Here is a 17,924-nt window from a genome sequence, read left to right as displayed (position 1 = left end):
ATTATATTTTTATCTAAATACCAATAATACATTTAAAGTGAAATAATTGTTTTTACTATTAATTGTCATTGATTGTCAAAATCTGTGCTATTCAATGTCATAGCCACCAGCCACACACTATTTAAATTGAGAATAATTATACGAAATTCAAAATTCTGTGTCTTGTTCACATTGACCACATTTCAAGTGCGTGGCAGTCACCTGTGCATGGCAGCCACTGTCACAAGTGACACAGATTATGGTTCTTTCCTATGATTGCAGAAGGTTTTGTTGAAGAGTTCTCCTCTAAATTGTCAAGGCAATTTAAAATTTTGGGGATGTATCTTTCTGTGTCCCAGGATACGCTTAAGTTATTTCACTTAAAATTTCCTCTTCTGTTATTTCATTTTACCTTTTGGTTTTTCAGTTTAAAAGGATGCTTAATTGGGAGCTCACCCATCTCTCTGAAATGAGCCTGTCTGGAAACCAAGTGTCGGAGTACATATCAAACACATTCTTAGGTGAGAATAACTCCATGCAGCTTAAAATTTTTCTTTTGAATTGTTTGCTTGCTTGTTTTTGGAGAGGGATTGAAGCACCAACTCATTTTGGAAATCAAATAAGTGTCAAAAATTCCATTTGTATTTATTATCTTAATAATTTGATACTGTAAACTTCTAAGCCTTAGAATATAAGGTAACAAAGTAATTTTTTTTATTTACTCAGGGGTGCCAGGGATTAAATTCAGGTCTTCACACATACAAACATTTTACCACTGAGCTACATCCCTAGACAGTTTTTTTTCATAATACAGAACAGTACAATGTATTTTATAAGATATTTATGCATGCATTTGACAAATTTTTCTTAAATGCTTCCCTGGCTGGGCACTAGGTACTTAATGATAAATTAGAAATAGTCCTGCCCTTGATGATTTGATTGTCTAATGCATACCATGCCTGGCAATCTGGTGAGCAAGTACAGGGCAACTGCTAAAGAACAGTGTGCTAATAATAGCTGAAAGTATGATGTTCTGGGGCAGCCCCTCTACCTCATCAGGAGAAAGTGCAATAAGTGAAAATCAGTAATTTGAACAAATCCTTGATTTAAATTTACTTTCAAAACAAAACTGTTCTGATGGCTGATTGGCACATTACTGAACAGACATGAATGGGTAGGTTTGCTGACTGCTTGAAATAGTGGAAGAATGAATGTACCAAGATATCTTGATTTTACTGTAGAAAAAGATAAAGAGCATTGGTGTAAAATCACTTAATAACTTATAATTGGAATTCTCTGTGGTTCCCATAAAACTTGGTTACATCATAATTTATCTAATGTGGTATAGAAAAAGAAAGGACCTGAGGTATTCAAGTCATTTTTTTTTAATTTACCTCGTCAAATGTCAAAAGGGACTACTTCCCTTTGAATTTTTTTCCTTAGAAAGCTTATTTCTATAATAACAGGAAATAAAGGGGAAACCTATATTTTCTTTCAACAAATGGTGCTTCAATTCCCATAGTCTGATCAGTTTTAATTAGCTGTTAGATTTGTACACTGCTATTTTTATTATATTTGTGTTTGAAGTTTTTATTATTTTAAAGTATGTGTTGAACATGGAAATCCTTAGTTGGCAAGAGCAGTTTCAAGCCTCTAGGTTATTGTCATACAGTAATGGAGTTGGTGAACAGAGTAAATAATCAAGAATTGCACTTTCTGTGAGTCTGCTGTCATGATTAAGTCTTGCATGATTTTTTTCATTGGGTGATCTATCAGGAAGTAACCACTGGGCATTTGATATTAATTAGTTTATTATGGAATTTATTTGCTTAATTTTGTATGTGAGGATATCAAGTTTTCATCAAATTATGAATATTCAACTCTATTAGAAAAGTATAACTTGTAAATATTTCCCAGTGATTAATTATATCCTGCCTAATTATGCATGTTGTGTTTTTTAAAGTAGAATTCATAATAATTGTAGAACAATTTCTAAATTTCTTAAGATAAGCAACATGAAGTGGAAATTCCTTCTCCAACTCAGAAGGAAAAGGAGAAAAAGAAAAGGCCAATGTCTCAGATCAGTGGAGTCAAGAAATTGATGCATAGTTCTAGTCTGACTAATTCAAGTATCCCAAGGTTTGGAGTTAAAACAGAACAAGAAGATGTTATGGCCAAGGTAAGATAATATCAGAGAGCGTAATCATAAGTATGCAGTGATGTTTTGCATGAATTTTGATTTCTTCTCTTTTAAATAGATGGAAAAGTTCATTAATTTATAAGTTTGTTTTGAAAATGGAAAAGCACTTTATAAAGCTCTTTCAGTTATTTGAATTTATTAATATGTGGATTTAGACAGGTGGTTTAGTACACATTTATTACTTTTTTGTATCTTCATTTGATTTTTGGTCTGAAGAAGTTAGAAGTCTGTCATCTCTTCTGGGTTGTACAAGAATAGTTAAGTTTCTGTGAGTAAATATTATCCATTGAAGAAATGCTTTGGGATTGATATTCAAATATTCAAAATCTGTGAACGTGATGTGTTGTCAGAATTAGAATCTAAGCAACGCTTCACCGTTTTCAGTACATTTAAGTAAATTTTCCTAAAGTTTGCTTTTATTTTTATGGTATATTGCTTATATTTAAAATGAGTCATTGTTTAAAAATATCTAACAATTTTTTAGATTTTTAAATATTTGTGTTTCATTGCCTCATGTTCTTCCACTTTCTAATTATTTGGTGTCATTTTTCAATGCCAGGAACTAGAAGATGTGAACAAATGGGGTCTTCATGTTTTCAGAATAGCTGAGTTGTCTGGTAACCGGCCTCTGACTGTTATCATGCACACCATATTTCAGGTATAGCAGTTCTATCACATCTCTTTTGTGCAGGGACTGACTGTTGAGTCTATGAAAAGTGTATGCATTTTGTCTTCCTTATCACTCACCCTTTTTGTTAAAAGTATTTATATTTTAGTTGTAGTTGGACACAATACCTTTATTTTGTTTATTAATTTTTATGTGGTCCTGAGGATCAACCCAGGGACTGACTCTCACATGCTAGGCAAATGCTGTGACTCTGAGCCACAACCCCAGCCCCACCCACCCTTTTTTGTTGTTGTTCATTTTGATAGTATCTTTTCCCTTATCTGTTCCTTTTCCAAGGGACAAATAAAGGTAGAGAAATGTGGAGTGTGGATAAAACACAAATAAATTTTATTTTTGTTTTTTTTTTCCATCTAAGAAAAAGATGTGATATGGGAGAATGAAGGAATTCATTAAAACAACAGTTTAAGATTCATCTTCATGACCCTGACTTGCATAGGGAATGGAATGCTAACTTTAAAAAATGAGTAACTTCCCTGCAGACTAACCTCAGAACATAATTTCTTTAATCTGCTACTACCTTTTCCATATCCACTACATTTTCTTGTGGAGCCCTTGCCTCAGCTCAGAGTGAGATTTAAATGAGAATTTGAGTCTGTTACTGATACACTGGGACTATAATGGGAAACTCCAGTTCTAGAATGAGGTTGGAGCTGGTGGGGCTGAGGCTGGTGCCTCCATGGTCATGGGATACTGAAGCTCTTATAGTAGGCAATACATTCCTGAGACCTTAGGTTTGGATAAAGCAGTATTGTCCTCCAGAAGGACAACTCAACTCTGATATTGTCCCATAAGTTCCTAGATCTTCCCAAATATTTCCATGTCTCTCACTGCACATAGGAAAGTGCTATTCTGTTTCTGAGTCATCTGGAGGAAGCCCTGGTGGTTGTGTGTGTGTGTGTGTGTGTGTGTGTGTGCGCAAGGGGGGGTTGTTTGTTTGTTTTAACATTCTGTGTGAAACATTTTTTAAAAAAAATATAAAGACAAAAATGTTACAAGGATATCTTCTCCTACAGGAACGGGATTTGTTAAAAAACATTTAAAATTCCAGTGACACTCTAATTACATACCTTATGACCCTTGAAGACCATTACCATGCTGATGTGGCCTATCATAACAACATCCATGCTGCAGATGTTGTCCAGTCCACTCATGTGCTACTGTCTACACCTGCTTTGGAGGTAAATCTGTTTTCAAAAACCTTAAGAACACTAACTTGCCAATCATGAGTGTCTTAAACTTTCAAACTGAGGAATTTGTGATGCATATAGTAATTGGCTTTATTGGAAATATGTTGACTTACAGGGGAGAAATGTTGTGGTTAATAAAGCAGTTGCAGCTTTGATGAATTTGTCTGTAAAAGTGGATCAGAGATTTAGGGATTCATCTGTTTATATTTCTTCTTTTGAAATGATCCAGTGGATATGTCATAATGAACATATGGACATTTGTTTGTTTTCTGGAAATTCATTTTGATGACTTTTTAAGTTAGAGTTCAAAGGATGATTAATTTATAAAATGTAAACAGTGAATGCATTGATATTTTCCATAGAATTTATTAGGAAAAATACTTTAATTTTTTTTAAATCCTAAGATGTTGTTCTGCTAAGTGTTTACTAAAGCAATTTGATTTCCTTAATCATTTTTGGGAAAGATTCTCTTTTTGGATATAGTTTGCATTGTTCTCAGTATGAAATTGTGTTAATACCTCATCATTCAGATGAGTGGTTTTCAACTGTAGATGATTTCTTGCCCCTTTCCCCCCTCCCCTCAGCTTCTAGTGACACTTGAAATGCCTGGAGAAATTTTTGGTTGTATCATATTTTTGTTTATATATGTTACTGGCATGTCATGGTCAAGCCAAGAATTCTTCTAAGTATCTATAATGTACCAGTACAGGACATCATCACACATAGTGTGACCTGACACAAAATGTGAACAGTGCTGAGGTTGAGAAATCCTGGTTTGGATACAAGAAAAGAATTTCCCATGTCTTATTAAGACACTCTTTTTTTTCTATTTTTTTAAAAAAGTATGATGATCCTCAGATATAATGAAGTTGAAATATTTTCTTCCAGAATTATGCTTAAAAAGTTTATAGGTACCTCATTAGCTAAAAGTCTGTTCAAAATACATGGTGATTTGAAGGTTTGTTTTCCATCTAAATTCTAGGAAGTCATTTGTCATTTTATTAATACTTTTTATTCATATCCTTATAGAATAGTAATATTGATATTATCTGATTTTCCAGGCTGTGTTTACAGATTTGGAGATTCTTGCAGCAATTTTTGCTAGTGCAATACAGGATGTAGATCATCCTGGTGTGTCAAATCAATTTCTGATCAATACAAGTAAGTAAAGTTCACTGATTTTTTTTCAGAGCAAATTTTTCTGAGGATCTGTGTAAATTTTTTTTCAGGTCTATAAAGTTCTTTGGAGATGTGTAAATATGTGTTTTAATGATAGTGTATGTTAATGTAATTTATCTCTGAAAATTATCATTACATCCCAAGAGGCATTATGATGTTTGAAAATATGTGTTTAGGACTTCTCTGAAAATAATATGTTGCTATTTCACTAGATAAGGATAATAAGGAGAATCAAAAGTAAAAATGGGAAGAGACATTTAGGTAGCTATGCTGCCTTTAAAGGTTAAAAAAAAGCAAAGGTAGGTGAAAGTGAGTGCTAGTAGACCTTTACTTTATGTAGATCATCATTTCATCCCTTCAGAGGTTGTAGCTCACCTTTCCCCACCCTCAGCAGGCCCAACACTCTTCTTTCCTTTTTAAATCTTGTAATGAGGATGACAGGAACTTCTCTCTTAATTTGATTCTTTAATCATTAAGTCTTTTTCTCCTCAGTGGTAACCTCTCAAATCTGTATAAAAAGTCATTGGTGAATTTGGAAATATAAGGATGGTAGGACTGTTCAATGTGGACATCTCTGAGAGCTGCACAGCAAGCCTCTGTAGGAAATGTTGAGGTGATGTTCCACCTCTTCCTTTGGAAAGAGCTTAGGTTTACAGAAGTTATTTGGTTAGTGAAGTCAGTAGGTAAATTACTTAAACATTTACTGCGATTTAATTCCTTGCCACTAAAATATATTGATATTATAAATTTAATTTTATATATGAAAAAAAATGCAAAGTTGTTGAAAATGTTTTTTTTTCATGTTAATAATCTGCCTTCTTAAAAGGGAAATCAAAATTTTTATTTTAAGATAAGAGAAATGAGGATATAGGACTATCTAGGATCAATGGCTATCCCTAGTAAGAAAACACACTAAGTAGATTTAAGTTGTGAGGTGAAGATAACCAAGAGGGATATCTGCCCAAGCGATAATTAATTGGCCAGTTGAATATGGATACCCCCTTGTTTCTTTTCCAATCTTAGAATAAAAAAGAAATAGACAAAAAAAATTTTTTTGGAAAAAAAAATCTGCCCTTTTTTACCTTCTGCTTGAATTTGTGGATAATAGTCTTCCTATATGTGATAACCATTTAGCCATGTACAATTCTGGATGCTTACTGTTTATTTCTTATACTTGGCTGTACTCAGATCTAAAGAGAAAAATTAAATGCAATCTTGCTTTGAGACACTTAACTCACACTTTAGGATTATTTAAATCTATTTATCTTTCATTTAACAACCTCTGTCCTACCTTACAGTAAAGTACACTTTAGTGATCCACATATTTAAAGGATTATAACAAGTGTCCAGAGATGTGTGGTTAGAAGCTTGGTTTAGGAACTTATTTATACAGGTTAGGTCATTTAAGCTAGCATAGCCCATCTACAGATAAATTTAACACCCATTGAAGTTTAAGAGGCACTGAAACAGATGATGGAGAAATTTGGAGGATGATTATAAATACTGAGAGAGTAGCCAGAGATGTCCACTTAAGCTCATTTTTTCTGGTCACTTACTTGGGGTGGAAAGATGACAATCCTGAACCTGAAAGTTCCTTGCTACCTGTGATGCTGTGATGATCTTCTTTCTATCGGGAACACAGGAAAGCTCACAATCCACAGAGGAGCTTAGGTTGGATTGCTAATATTTTTGATGTTAGAGTGTAATGGGACTGTGTTATTCCCGAGCAAACCAATCAGCATTGTCATTTGGTGTATGAAAGTATCCCATGGTTGATGATAGTAACAGGGCATGATCAGAATTACTGCCCTAGTAAGCTTTCGACAAGGGATCATGTGAGGTAGGTTCTTTTATTTTCCTTTGAAGAACACAGAAAGGGCTTATTAGCTGGTAAAATAAAAAAGTTTTATCTTCATAACATACAATAAAGAAATCTCTCATAACTAGTAATAAATAGCTTTGTGAAATTAACAATATTATACATTTATTTACTTTTAGTACCAGTGATTAAAATTAGGATTGCTTAACCCCTGAGCCACATCTCCAGCCTCTTCATTTATTTATTTATTTTTTATTTTGAGATAGGGTCTTGCTAAGTTGTGGAGGCTGGTCTCAAATTTGCAGTCTTCCAGGCATGTGCCACTTCTCCTGACAATTTGTTTTTGATCTGCTATAAATGTCTTTTTTTTTCCTTAACAGACTTAAGTTGGTATTTTCTCCTACATTTATAGATGAGTTGAGTATCAGTGAGTCAGACTAGCACTAGCTCTGCTCTTGGCTCAGAGCTGGAACTCCAGTCTGCCCAAAACCAAAGATTGAATCCATTCTTTATAATAAGGAACCTAAAAAGTCCTGATTATAAGATGTATAAATCCAGAGTTGGAAAGTTATCTGCTATACTATAAAGGAGACTGTTGAGTGCAGCGAGGTAAAGGGATACCTTGGGTTATGTGGCTAATCTCAGAGGAGCACTAGGGCTCACTGGGCTGGTTCACAGTGCAGTTATGGTCCTGCTTTTCAGTTGTGATCCTGGTTCTCATGAATCATTTGATGTGTGTTACCTTGGGGTGCCAAATGATTTGACACTAATTGTGCTTGTACTCACTCTAAGCAGCTTGGGGGTTCTAAAACCAGAAAGATCTTTTCTGCCTGGCAGAATTGGTTGAGCTTTAATGAAAACTTGGGGATATAGAGGAAAGTGACATAGAGAAATTGAACTTCCACATGGGAAGCTCCTTAAGTCTTTTATTTTTAAGGATAATATAGGTAATTAAACCTGTAAAATGTGTACTATATCATCAAGTCTTGAATAGAACATTCTAGAATGTCATTAAAAATCTATTTAACTTCACAGCTTTATTTTCTGGGAAAAAAATAAAGCACTATCAAAAGTACAAAATATACATAGCATTGCATTTTCCTTGGAAAAGTATCCTTTTTTGTTTCTATCAAAGATGGCCAAGTTGTGGGGATAAAGACTTATTTACATTAGGTACATAATCAAAGCATATATATTTTGGCTTCTAAGAGCAGAGAAGCATCGTATCATATTAAGGTGAAGTTATATCTAAGAACCAGTGCATATACTTTTTAATTTCTCTGATGTAATTTAAAAATACAGTTCCCATAGTCATATTAGTGAATTATATAGAGAGTTTTGTTTTTCTACATAAACCTAACTAACATTTAAAAGAAGGTAAATTCATTTTTAACAAATGTGGTATAGTTGTAATTATTGAGATTATTTTATCCAATAACAATGTATTTAAATTTGGTTCTGGGCACTATGAATTCAGGGTGGCCAAAATTGAGCGTTGGCTATTAGGAACCTGCATTCTGCTGGAAAAGACGTGAACATGTGGCATGTGATGGTGTTCAGGGCAGTGGAAACAGTGCAGGCTTGTGGCACAGAAAGAAGAGTTGAGGGAGTGAGCAAGCAGCTTAAACCCTTGGACTCCAGCACCAATATTAAGTTAAAACCACCACTTCCTCTCCCCATTTCAAGGACAAATGTTATGTTCAGAAGTCCTTTTGAAGACTTTTGCTCTTGTCTTTCGTAACTTAGAGTCACAGTGTAGCCTGCTGTCATTTTCAAGCTCTGGGTTCAACATAGTGAAGCTGTAGTAACAGTGAGAGGCAGTTCTTACTTGTGGTATCCATACCCAGTCTTCACCCCAGTCCTAAGCATGCCAGCCCAATCTCCTGTTGTAGGCTTGGATCCACCACACGGATGTTCTTACCTTCACATTAAGGCCCAATCTTCTCTTGCTCCTGTGCCTTTTAAACAGGCTCTTACTGTTGAAAAAATTGTTTCCAGTTTCCCTTCTTAGACTGAGCTGATGAAATGAGGTTTCCGCAGTTTGCGGAGGAAACTCCTGGGGGATTACCAGAAGCCCCCACATTTCTGTTAGTTACTGGCATATAATCCTCCCAGGAGTTTGGTAGGGGTTGTTCTTACTTTACAAATGAGAACAAAGGAAGAGAGGTGGGGTGCTGATTTCATAGCCAGGTCTGTTGGATTTCTAAGCTCAGTATCATTTAACCTCAAACCCTGATACAATGAATATGCACTTAATTTACTCTTAAAAGTGTTTTTCATCAAGAAGATATAAGCAGAGGTATATATGGAATGGATCTGCAGTTGTACTAAAGCACAAGAATGCCATTCAGGGGCCTATGGTCTGAGGATGGGAGAGTAAATTTTATTTACAACTTAACCAGGCTTAGGCGTGCCCAGCAGCTGGCCAAAAATGATTTGGGGTGAATCTGTGAGAATGTTTTCAGAAGACATAAGCATTTGAATCAGCAAATTAAGTAAAGGTTATCGTCATCATTGTGAGTGGACATCATCCAAGCCACTGGGGACTGAACAGAGTAGAAGATATGGAAAAAGGCAAATTCCTGTTTTCAGTTTGAGCTGGGATATCATTCTCTCCTGCTCTCAGATATCCATGCCACTGCTTTTGGGGCCTTCAAACGTGAACTGGGACTTACATCAATTACTTTCTCCACTCCTTCCATTCCCTCCCCATTCATTCCCTAACTCAGATCTTCAGACTGAATCGCAACCCTAGCTAGCTCTCTTGCTTCTCCAGATCCTGGGACTTATTCGCATCCATAATCACCTGAGCCAGTTCCTAATAAGCACATTGAAATATCTATATCTCTTTATCCTACTGGATAACCCATAATAGATATTTTTTAATTAAGAATGTAGAGGAAGAAAGTTTTAAGGATGACTTTTCTGAATTAATTATGGGGTTTCTGGAATTGGCTTTTTAATCTGATTAAGTTTGAAGACAGCAGTGCTGTTTCCAGTAGGAGAGAAAGCACTGATAGTCTGTGGGGAGAACTGTTTATACATAAAATATCTGCCTTGAATACTCCCAATCAACCACTTACATTTGAAGCAAGGAGCGAAGTGATTCTGCATATGATACTCTCACACATTTTTAGGAAACCCAGGAATGTAATAACATTGATTGGTTACTCCTGATGTCAGTGAATCAAGTGGTGGAGTAAAGGGATGAGCTTGAGGATTGAAATTCCCAGATCAAGCACCACCATCAGTGGACTAAGTGCTTCTAGGTGTGCCAGCCCTCTCCTCTGTAGCTGCAGGGCTGAAATTGCTGGAAATCAAAGGCAGAACCTTCTCCTGTTATTGGCTAAATACAATGCAAAACGAGCTCCCAGCTTCCCAGGATGTCTACTGGAAAATTGAGGACATTGATTAGGAAATAAATCCAAATAAAATTCAAGGGCCTTCTGCCTTAGTGAAATTTCTAAGGATCCAGTGGTATGGGGCATGGTAAGATATATCTTCTAAGAAGAGGGATAAATTGTTACATCTGGCTCCTCCTACAACTATGAAGAAGGCACAATGCCTAGTACCAGTTAGGATTTCAGAGGAAACTTACTTGTTTGGGTGTGTTATTCCGGCCAAGTGATCTAAAGAGCTGCTGGTTTTGTGTGGGGGCACAGAATAAGAGAAGGTTCTGCAGAAGTGCAGGCTGCTGTGCAGGTTACTCTGCCACTTGAGCCATATGATTCAGCAGATTCAGTAGTTGTGCCATGATTCACTTAGAGCTGCCAAAGGCTGCCCACCCTCTAGAAGCAACTGGCTTGATTAGAATGGCGGAATGGCCTTTTGAAGCCTCAGTTGCAGCACCAGCTAGGTGGCAATACCTTTCAGGCCTAGGACAAAGTATTCTAGAAGGCCATATGTAATCAAAACCAGTGTTCAGTATCTAATGCTACTTCTCCCATAACCAAGAGTCACAAGTCCAGAAATCAAAGATCGACATGGAAGTAGCACTATTCACTATTACCTCTAGTTACCCCACAGGCAAAATTTTGTTTTCTCTTCTGGCAACATTATGCTCTGTGTCCCATAGGTCTTAATTCCTTAGGGAGTAATGACTAGGAAGCATGACAATAATTCACTGACCTAGAAGTAATTCCCCTTTGGATTCCTTATGTCTCCAAATGAAGAAGAGACCAAGAAAGGAGTTACAGTGTTAACTGTGAGGACTGATGTGGATTGTCAAGGGGAAACTGGGTTATTACTCCACAGTGTAGGTAGGGAAGAATGTGTGTGTGGAATACAGGAGATTTCTTATGGTATCTCTTACATTACTATGCCATTGTGAGTTAGGTCAACCCAAACCAGGTGGAAATACTAATGGCCCTTCACAGGAGTGAAGATTTGGGTCAACCCAGTAGAAAAAGAACCATGACTAGGTACTTTCTAAAGGAAAAAGAGATAAAGAATGAGTAAGAGGAGAATGTGGTTATAATTACCAGCTATGAGCACAAGACCAGTTATAGAAATGAGGACTCTAATCATCATGAGTACACCTTTGTGTATGTAAATATACTTATATTGGGAAATTTTCTTTGTTTTTCCTCCTTTTCCCTCATCATGCAATATAAGATGTTTTGACTTTACATTAGTTTTAAGGTATTGTTAATTTTGCATCATAGTATTTAAGTTGTGGAATATCACAAGAAGAGTAAACATCATTCTAGAGCTTTACCTCTTATGGAGAAGGGGTACTGTGTTCATAATTGTACCATGTTAGGTGGAATTGTGACCTTATTATTGTCTTTATTTGGAGACTAAATACAGCTTAAGGAAATGCATATAGGTACCAGTTTGGCAAGGGGTGAACCTTGTGATGGGTAATTTTATGTGTGGCTCGACTAGGCTAAGGGTTGCCAACATGGCTGGTAAATATTCTTTCCCATGTGTCTTTGAGGGTGTGTCCAGAAGGGATTAGCATTTACATCAGTAAGTCGAGTAAAGAAGATTCCCCTCACCTGTGCAGTAGGCATCACTAAGTCCATTGAGGGCCTGAATGAAACCAAAAGGTGGAGGAAAGGCAAACTCACTTTCTGTTTGAGTGAGGATATCCATATTCTCCTGCCTTTGGACATTAGTGCTTCTGGTTACCAGAGAGAATTTACACCAGTCTCCCCATGCTCCAGTTCTCAATGGTCACACTAGAACTGAATTATACCACTGGCCTTTTCTGCTTCTCCAGCTTGCAGATGATGTCCTCACTGGCTTGCATAATTGCCTGAGCCAACTCCTATCATTCAGTATTTTGTTATATTATTGAGAACATGCACTTAGTCTGTGTCTGCCAAATGAAGTACATGACCTCAGTTAAGTGGTAGTACCTTCCCACCCTCTACCCCCATGCCAGTGAAGACTGAGAAATAGATTAAATGGTCTTTATGCCTTCATTAGTAGCATTATATTGAGAATGTTGTAATTTACTCTTGATGATCCAGGGTAGTTCTTACAAATGAGCATAATCAGTCTCTCTGTAATAAAATTGTGGCTTTGGATTTGTAAAGAAATGCATGGTCCCTCAATAAAATAGAGAATGCTTTATATAGTTATTAGTGTGTGCCAGGTACTGAATGGATCATGTTTATCATTTCCTGATTCACTACTAGTGTTCAAGGCTCAAGACTTCTTGCTACACTTCTTGGCATTGCATGATCCTCACATAAAAGTTGTAGGGCAGAGAATCCACAATTATCAGGAATATAAGACCTTATGCTGTAGACATGTTGCTATGTTAAGAATAATTCCATATTCCGCTGAGTTTATCAGGTCTGGAGGCAGCTGAGGCCCACAGAGTGAAATGCCCCTCCAGGTGTCAGTAACATTGGAGTCCACTCTTAAAGGTTCCAGTGTTATTTCTGCTCCTTCATTATTCAATGTATTTTCTTCTTGTTATTATCATGTAATGGTAAGGGTGGCAGAGAAGTTTAGGGGAAATTGCATCCTAAACCCAAAGTACCATAAATCTTTAAAAATAAGCTCTAATTAAACAGCTCTGGTGATCATCTGACTTTTTTCCTTTCAGACTCTGAACTTGCCTTGATGTATAATGACTCCTCTGTCTTAGAGAATCATCATTTGGCTGTGGGCTTTAAGTTGCTACAGGAAGAAAACTGTGACATTTTTCAGAATTTGACCAAAAAGCAAAGACAATCTTTAAGGAAAATGATCATTGACATTGTAAGTAGTTAACAAAAGCAAAAAAAGCAAAAAAAAAGATGTAATGAAAGTAGTCTAAAAAAATTCAAATGTGAGAATGAGAGTATTAGGTAAAAGCATGTGTATTTCCAAACTTCTATGGCCCTTTATGTTCTAGAAGCTGCATCTGTTGCTGGCAGTGCTATTCTGTAATAGGTTGTCTACTTTTAACAGTTTGGATTTAAGAATAATAATAGTTGAACCTCATTATTCAGCTTTTATTTTCTGAGCTCCACATGGCAGACAGAAAAAGATGAATAAGCAAAAATAGAGGGCTTGGGCTATCACTTGAATATCCCCTGCCTTTTTCAATCCAATTAGAGATATACAAGATTTTACTATTTTCTCTATGTGTATTATTCAGAGTGATTATGAGACATAGAAAAATATCTTGTTTCTAAAAATTACTTGCTTTGTACATATAGAGAAAGGAATTATTTTTCTTGGATAAGCAGAAAATTAACCAGAATACTATTTCTGAAGTGGTCTGTGAGCAACCTTAAATCACTCATTGTAGTCCAATAACCACTTTCTAATCCAGGGAATGAAAAAACTTTAAAATGTATGATGATATCTTATCCTCAGAGATACCATCATGTTTTCACCAGGAAAGTGGTGGTCAGTGCCTGATGTTTCTGCATAGTGTACATAACTAGCTAGGTTTCCAAGAGTCGTTAGCAAAGGGAAAAGATTGTGCCCCTAGAAGGATTCATTTCCATATACTGCCATTAGAAGTCATAGTAGTTTTCCTTCCTTTTCACATTCTGGAAAAAAAAGTTTTCATATGCAAATTCTGACTTTTCCCTTTGGACTTAATAAAATATTCTTTATCTTCTAAGGTACTTGCAACAGACATGTCAAAACACATGAATCTGCTGGCTTATTTGAAAACTATGGTTGAAACTAAGAAAGTGACAAGTTCTGGGGTTCTTCTTCTTGATAACTATTCTGACAGGATTCAGGTAAATCATTATTTGATTTTGTGTTGTGTGTTTGTGTGTGTTTGTGTACACATGCACATGTGTCTGTGTATTCTGCTTTGATAAAATTCATTTCTCCCATCTTATACTTTCAGTAACTATAGGCAGGATTTTTACCCACACTCTCATCCTGAGAATTAACCAGGTAGAAACTTACTGTTCTTTTTAGTTGCCCATATATTTAAAAAACAAAAACATCTAAAACCTCCCAAAAACCATCCACATAAGGAGGCCTGAATTTCATTAACCACACTCATAAACAGCTTCTCCTATGACACTTAGATGCAGTAGAAGTGGCATAATTTGGAACTATTTATACAAGTGTGAACCACACACAGACACATCTTGGTTAAGCTGTTTGAAATAAATCTTACACTATGTGTATTTTTAAGTGTCACAGTCATCCGACTTGAATTTCTAGTTTGAAAAAAAATTGGAGCAAGTGCTGAGTAGAGAATTCCTCTGTCTACTATAGGTCCTTCAGAACATGGTGCACTGTGCAGACCTGAGCAACCCCACAAAGCCTCTCCAACTGTACCGCCAGTGGACAGACCGGATAATGGAGGAGTTCTTCCACCAAGGAGACCGAGAGAGGGAGCGTGGCATGGAGATAAGTCCCATGTGTGACAAGCACAATGCATCTGTGGAAAAATCACAGGTAATGCATGACACAGAAAGCCTTCCAAGAGAAGAAAGATGCAGCTAGCATTTGTTTACTCATAGTGTTTTCTTGGGCTTTTAAAATCATTTGTTTTTGACAGAATCAGTTTCACCTTACCACTTATGATATAGAAAACCTGCAATTGCAGAACTTAGATTTACATAGCCATGCTTCTACTGGTGTGGCATTCTGTTCATTCATTATAACCATGTTCATGTACATAGTGTATTTGTTTATTTCAGTTATCTAGATTCACATTTTATTCTAAAATAAGTTCCAGACCCCATATCCTGCCATGTAAATAACTGAAAATGTTTTTGCATTGTGAACATATTCTTGAACTACTAATCATTCTAGAGGCTAGAAACTTTCACCAGCTAGAAACAACACTTTTATATGGTCTCTTATCTCAAATAATGACTATTTTACCAAACTAAGGTTAGTACTATTCTGATTGCTGTTATACTTGTGGGCCATGATCTACTTAATCTTTTTAATGGTCTCTTAGTCCAATTGGACTGCTCATATTGGATTTCTTTTTTTTTAACTAGATGGGCTTCATAGACTATATTGTTCATCCTCTCTGGGAGACATGGGCAGACCTTGTACATCCTGATTCCCAGGATATTTTGGACACTTTGGAGGACAATCGTGAATGGTACCAGAGCACAATCCCTCAGAGCCCCTCTCCTGCACCTGATGACCAAGAAGAGGGCCGGCAGGGTCAAACGGAGAAATTCCAGTTTGAACTAACTTTAGAGGAAGATGGTGAGTCAGACACCGAATAGGACAGTGGAAGTCAAGTCGAAGAAGACACTAGCTGCAGTGACTCCAAGACTCTGTGTACTCAAGACTCGGAGTCTACTGAAATTCCCCTTGATGAACAGGTGGAAGAGGAGGCAGTAGGAGAAGAGGAAAGCCAGCCGGAAACTCCTGTAATAGATGATTGTTCTCCTGATACGAAACAGTACAGAGACTGTCACACCTTTTTTTTTTTTTTAAAGTAGAAAATTGTTTCCAAAGTGCATGTCACATGCCACAACCATGGTCACACCTCACTCTCATCTGCCAGGATGTTTGTTGAACAAAACTGACCTTGACTACTCAGTCTGGCGCTCAGGAATATCGTAACCAGTTTCTTCACCTCCATGTCATCAGAGCAAGGGGGATATCTTCGAGAACAATGTTTTAACAGAATTTCAGCTTGGGAGAGCTGACAAAGCAGATAAAATCAACTCCAAAATGTTTTCAAGGGAGAGTGGCTCATCAGGCAGCCCAGTAGTAGATTGGATTTGGGGTTTCTTTTATTTGTTTGCAATATTTTTTGGAAGAAAGAAGGCATTACATGGATGGAGTGAACTTAGTGGATGGAGCAACAAAAATGTCACAAATAGGACACAGCATGAGTCTGTTTCCAGGAGGAGGATGAGCCACAGAAATTGCATAATTTTCTAATTTCAAGTCTTCCTGATACATGACTGAATAGTGTGGTTCAGTGAGCTGCACTCACCTCTACATTTTGTATGATATGTAAAACAGATTTTTTGTAGAGCTTACTTTTATTATTAAATGTATTGAGGTATTATATTTAAAAAAACTATGTTCATAACTTCATCTGCCACTGGTTATTATTTTTTTCTAAGGAGTAACTTGCAAGTTTTCAGTACAAATCTGTGCTACACTGGATAAATCTAATTTACAAATTTTACTTGCATCTTATAGTTCATAGAAATTAACTGATTTGTAGTGATTCATTGTTTTATATACCAACAACTTCCATATTTTAAAACAAGAAAACAACTTCATGTTGCTGGAAACCCTTTTTGTAAGTCTTCGTTTGCTTTTTATCTCACTCTTTCTAGATAAGCAGAGTTGCTCTCCACCAATGTTTTTCTTCACAGTGTGCAAAGTGAATATTTGTTCTGTAATACTTTGATGTGTGTTATATCAAATATGTCTTAAGTCTCATAGAAACCCAATCATCAGTTGGTGTTGTCTGAAGCAAATGGGAGATATATAAACACCCAGTAGCTAAAATGGTCTGTCTTTTTTAGATATTTTCCTACTTAGTGTCTTCTGATGACTTTTTGCTCTGTAAAGAGACATGCATTTCATAACTGCATGTCCTTCTAATAACCCACACATTGTGTGCTCATTTTTATTGTTATTGCCAGTTATAATAAGAAAAAATTTTCCCCCTTGTGCTGCTTTATTATTTAATTTCTGTTTGAACTTCTGTCCATGTTCAGTAGATGGGGTCTTATCAAATCTATTATCTCCATTCTGATGGATGAAAAGAAACAGGTAGTCAAGTTAGGGTTAGCACTCATTTTCTACCATGAGAGTTGTATGTTATGACTAGCTTTCACTCTGAGGTTATAGACAAAAGTGAACAGCTAACTATACAGATTTTAAGAATAGTAACTGAATATATTATCAAACACGAGTACAACTAAGTTCTCTTTGGCTTTTATGATTTTGCCATGCAATTAAGAACTATGTGAGGAGTATCCTTGAGCAGTTGTCTTAAGATGTAGCAGCTACTCATTCTTAATGGATAGCCATGTAACATGTAGGCACTGCTTTACCAGTTTTCAATGATCCATAATTATGTCTTGAAGGAGGGAACTACTTTCCTTAAACATGCTGAAGAAGAAGCAGTTGATGATGGTACTAGCACCAGAGGGTATGATATAGTTTAAAGTATTGGATTGTCAAAAAGATTCTACCTAAATAAAAAAATAGAGGTCACTCTTGGCTGATTTTAGCTCCTGGAACTGTATTTTAATATTAAAGATGAATTCCCAGTATCTTCTGCTGATAGCAGCTAGACTCGTGAAGCATCTGTTTAGTCTGACTTTTCTTCCAACGTCAGTTCTTTAAAAAAGGGTTTACCTTTTCTGTGAAGAGTTTAGAGCTCACATAATCCACTTCACATTGATATCCAAAAATTAAGATAGAGACTAAAAGAGAGATCTGACTAAACAGAAAATACAT

The 17,924-nt window shown here is 36.2% G+C and overlaps 1 pseudogene; it reads left to right on the top strand.

The window, feature by feature from the left end:
* The first annotated feature begins 406 nt into the window (after window positions 1-406).
* On the top strand, window positions 407-16,635 carry LOC144255692 (3',5'-cyclic-AMP phosphodiesterase 4D-like; annotated as a pseudogene).
* Window positions 16,636-17,924: the final 1,289 nt, after the last annotated feature.

The sequence above is a fragment of the Urocitellus parryii genome, chromosome 7, assembly GCF_045843805.1.
Source record: "Urocitellus parryii isolate mUroPar1 chromosome 7, mUroPar1.hap1, whole genome shotgun sequence".
Taxonomy (NCBI): domain Eukaryota; kingdom Metazoa; phylum Chordata; class Mammalia; order Rodentia; family Sciuridae; genus Urocitellus; species Urocitellus parryii.
Note: the sequence above shows the minus strand (reverse complement) of the source record. Positions and strands in the feature narration are given on the sequence as shown.